Below are 5,311 nucleotides of genomic sequence, written 5' to 3'. Positions count from 1 at the left end.
ACGTGGAGCAGGTACAAACCTAAGGGACTGTGGATAAGTCCAAGATGGATCAAGGGCAAGAGGAGTTCATTGCAGTGTTAAACCAAATGGTCTGACCCAAAGGAACCACCTGTGGAGATTGTAATGGAAATGCCTTTAAGCTGTTGTAACTTACAATTTGGGTTGCATATTATAGAAATTATGACAGCAGTAATTACCTGAACGAATGGAGAACAAGCCTTACAAGAAGCAGTGCAACTGCAGCAGTGACCCATTCTGAGCTGGCTTTGGTCCCCCATATCTACACAGAGTAACACCATCCCTCCTGTCCTGAGTGACCACCATAACACATGGAGCCCAAAGTCATGGACTAAATTAACTCAAGTGACATTTTGTGGACATTTGTGGACATTTATGGATATTTTACAGACAGTTCACAGGGGTGGTCCATAGATTAGGGAATGATATCTCTGTATTGTGTCGAAGGATGGGAAAGGGGTGGAGGTTAATGAGGATGTATTGGATAGTGTGGGACCTGAGCATGACACAAATGGTATGGAATAAGGGGTGGAGAATGTCCTGGTTTTGACTCTGGTAGAGTTATTTTTCTTCATGGTAGCTAGTATGGGTTTATTCTTTGGCTTTAGTGCTGGAAACTGTTGATAATACAGGGATGTTTCAGATACTGCTGAGCAGCACTGACACAGAGTCAGGGCCTTTTGTGCTCCTCACATTGACCCACCATCGAGGAGGCTGGGTGTGCACAAGGAGTTGGGAGGGGACACAGCTGGGACAGCTGACCCCATATGACATCATGCTTAGCATATAAAGTTGGAGTTAAACCTCAATAATGGGGAACCATGCAGCAAAGAAGGAAAGATGATGACCTTGGACCAAGAAGTCCTACTGGAGGTAACCATGAGGTTCTAAAACCAGAGTTGCCTACACAAACAAGATCTCAAATGAATTATTTATAGAGGTCTTCAATCAACTCACAGTCTTCCTGAGATCATATAAGATGTCCCCATGTGAGGTTCGATTGAGGACTCTGGGGAAACACGTTCCCTTAGAAAAGATCTGGAATTATTGATTGGTGAAAGGGCAATGACTTAGCAGTTAAAAGCAGTGCTGATTTCTCAATGTTATTGCTACCCATGTTATTGTGATGCAAATAGCCTATACCAAACATTAAGAGTGCTGAGAAGAGGTTTATTTTTGTTTAGTAAGTACATGAAGTTCCTATTAGGGGCCAAAGTACATGGCCTTGTCTACAAGGGTGGGGACATCATGGGTTACAGGAGTCAATATCACCATCTCATTTGAATGAATCATGGGTATATCTGGACTTGCCCATTTTTGCTGATTGATGGAGATCTGCTGCAGCACGCTCAGTGGACCACTGTTCTGGGGTAGACACTGGGCTCTTAAATGGTTTTGGGATGCTGCAGCTCTGCTGGCATTTCTCCTAAACACATATTCTTTACCAGCTACCTGTGTGTTGATACATGACCTCACAGGCCAGCCGCTTTTTAAGGTTCCTTCTCGGGTAACCTCTCAGGTTACCACTGGCTCTTCCAGACTTGTCAGTAGCTTTCATGGACTCAGCCTTTGGCATCACATTTCCGGATGAGACACAAGGAAGATAACTGATTTACAGACGATCATGATGGGGGTGTCTTTGCAATAAGGTGGGCCTTGTAATTAATTTTTGTAACTAATAAATTAGTAAGAATAATGCCCCACAGACCTGAACAAAATAAAATATTACTTCTTCTTGCAAAAGTCATTAGATCAGCTAGTACATTTAGGAAAGAAGTACAAGTTTCAGGCACATACAACATTTTCCTGGATGGAGACAAAGAGCACATAGGATTAAGACAGCAATCTGCTGGTTTATAGGAAGGTTGCTGATGGAGTTAGGATTCTCCTGTAGAAGGGTAATATTAACACGCACACACACCCCCCCCCAAAAAAAAAAAAAAAAAACAAAAAACAAAACACAAACACACCCCCTCCCCCCCAAAAAAATAACAACCAAACAAACAACACCCCCAGCCCCCGAAAAAAAGCAATAAAATGTGATTGACAGGAAACTTGCAAAATGAGACAATGGTTAAGTTCAAAAATTCTTTTCAGACAAGTGCTTTTGTAATAAATCCTGAGTTTTACTAATGACTCCCACAGAGGTAGAACTGGATTCAGTGGTGTTGATTTCTCTCTATCCTAATGATGTAACAGTGAGTTTTTGCAGTTGTGGGTTTGGAAAGGGCAGCGCCAATGCAGTAATGTTCTTTATACCTGTTAGGTCCCCTTCATCAGAGGCAGCTGTCATTTATAAATTCATGTGAACCCTCCTGGTTTGAACAGGAGACAGTCTGTTCTTCCAAGAGGTACCTAGCTCCAGAATTGTGTTCCTTAGCTGGGATCTGAGACTCCGTGATGATTTTTGCCATGGTCCACTTCCAAACCTCATCTTTTCTTTACTTTCCAATTATTTATCTTTGCAGGGCACAATGTTAGTTCATCTCCCAGGAATTTGTTTACTGTTTTCCACTATTTCAAGCCTCTTTCCTGGTTAGTTTTCAATTCAGAAATTATCTTTTTTCACATAGACACATTTTTTCCCCTACAGTTCCGATTAGATATTTTTTTTTTCCCCTTTTTGCCTTACTCCGGTAAGTAGCATTACTGCTCACTGAAGAACACTGATTAGTCTGCAGCTGTATTTTTCATTATGGAAGAAGCTCTTCTCAAGTTAAAAGGGTCATCTTTGATGGACACTGACCAGCAATATTTCACTGGAGTAAAATTAGTGAAAATAAGATGGGTGTTTTAGAGTGCAGTCTTGATGTGGTTTGTGCCTTATTTTTCACTATCTTGGGTCTGTGGCAGTGTAGTATTAGCTCACAATCTGGTTTCATTTCTTCCTTTTTTCGTCTTTCCATCTTGTTTCCTTTCCTTTTTCTTCCTGACTTTCTATCCTAGTTTCCTCCCTCCTGCCACCTTCATCTTATCTTGTATGCATCATGGGCTACAGCCAGGAGAAGGAATTTGATTATGTGGAGAAGCTCTGACAAAGCAGAGTGGACAGTTTAAATGGATAGGCAAAACAGCACATCTAGTGTGGGAGATGTATAGGTTTTTCTTCCACTCTTCTTCCATACTCTTTTCAAAAATCTTCAATCTGTATCTTATTTCAGAGCTTGAACCTGCTAAACAAATGTACCAAATTGACAGGATTCTCTGTTTTGCCTCTCTTCCTCCTAGTCAGTGGTGGTTGTATCAAGGCTAACAGGCCTCTCCACATTCAAGATTTCTGTTTCCTTAGGGACCTCATATTTGCTAGCATTAAGGTTTCTTGCTTTAAGTCAAATAAAGAGGATGCTGTGGTTACAGTTAGGGCATTGAAGGAGGATGATACTGAAATAACAAAGAAATTGTTTCACAATGAAAAGTCACCACAGTCTGCAAGACCTTTCTTTGGGAGTCCTTTTAATGCTTAAGACCAAACTCTCAGAGGTTGTGTATGGCTAAGGGAAGCAAGGAGAGAGAATTCAAGAGCCAGATCTGCTGTTTGTGCAGAAAAAATGCTCAGTACCTCTGGGGGAGCCGTGGTAGACATCTTCATTTCCGTGTCACACTGATGATGTATCATGACACTAGTGTGACCATGATGGAGGAGGGAAGTGGAGCCATGCCCCACATTACCAGAACAGCTCAAGGTTAAATGTAACATAAACCTTAGTAGCCAACAGAAAAGGCTCTACTGGTATGTTGCACAGTACCAGCTGGAAGATATTACATTACAGTTACATCTGGCTCTCACTGTAAGCCTGGCTTGTTTAAGATCTGAGTGCTTCTCCTTTAGTAGTAAAGTATTTTAAATCACAATACAGTTTAAAATAGAGCACACGCTATGTCACACCATAACACAAAATCTCCACTTTCACTTGGGAAGACAGAAATTTAAAAACTGGTTCATAACATGCGAATACTTCATATTTATTTAAAATTTTACTTTCCTTGGCTGTACTGATTTTATACTTTCTAAATATAATCTACTTTCTAAATATATAAACTCAGCTAAACTGAATGTCCACAGAAAAGCACATTAGGAGAGTTCCGAGAGGTAATTTTTCCTGTTCTAAGAATGTAAATTGAATACTGCATCCCAAATGGATGAGGAAGATTCTCTGACAAAAGGTTTTTTTTAGTAGAAATAATTACAATGAGAGATGTGCCAGTTTAGGACAGGTTGCTATACGCAACCAACTGTATCTGTGTATGTAACCTACCAACTCTAAACAACTGTATCTATATCTGTATGTACGGATTGTATATATGCCTGTATATAAAAAAGGAAATAGGAGTTATTTAATCAAGAACTACATTTAAACAGTAATTCCTGCCTGGCTGCCTTCATAGGGTGCACAAAAGTGTGACCAGAGCTAGTCTTGCATGGCTTCATTTGGAATGGAGTTAGAATTGCCCTGTACTTCAGACCCTGCATTGTTAAGAGCAGACAGCCTGGGGGTTGAACTCATGCTGTACATCAGAACCTACACTTCATACAGTCATATTCCTAAGGGACAGCCAAGATAGAGGGCGGAATGAAAACTGTGATGTCCTGGAAGGAGAAGATTCATTGTAGTCTGACATTGTGGCAGGCACAGATGACACAGATGATGCAAAGTTAATTCAAGGCACTACGAGTCTCAAAAGAGAAAATTCCCCTCTCTTCAATGCCAAAAGGACTGGAGAACACTTTGTGTACTTTTCTCTCGGACCCAGCTGGAAGTGTTCAGTTCTCATCAGCACTTAAGGATAAAGATTGCTTGCTGTACTTTAAACTTGTGCGCTGCAGTTGAGGAGAAAATTTTGACCTAAACCCACCCATCAGTTGCTTTTTCTTCTGCAGCTTTAATGTCTGGGTTTTTAGCACGTCTCTTATTTCTTCAGATTTACTGTCTTGCACTCAGAATAATTAAGCTACACTGATAAGTGGCTGGGTTTTTTACATTATGTACAACAAGGCATTAATTTGGTTTACACTAACTCTCATTTCCCTGGACAGCCATTTATTTAAATAAAGTTCTGTATCTTTACTTAAACATTAAATGCATCAATCAGTGACATGATGGCTTAAGTTCTACTTTATTACACTTAGGTGGAGCTGGTGAAATCACTTGATTGTATCGATCTGAGCTCAAATCGAGCTTCAGTTCTGACCTTCGATATACTCACATGGAGTTCCTGCTGATTACAAGGAGAGTCAAGCACATGCAGCCAAGGCTCAGCATTTGGCCTTTGGTCAGAATATGTATTAGTTTTT

This window comes from Tyto alba, unplaced genomic scaffold (genome assembly GCF_018691265.1).
Source record: "Tyto alba isolate M040663 unplaced genomic scaffold, T.alba_DEE_v4.0 Super-Scaffold_13, whole genome shotgun sequence".
In the NCBI taxonomy this organism is placed as follows: domain Eukaryota; kingdom Metazoa; phylum Chordata; class Aves; order Strigiformes; family Tytonidae; genus Tyto; species Tyto alba.
The sequence above is the reverse complement of the archived record's forward strand: the minus strand, read 5'-3'. Positions refer to the sequence as shown.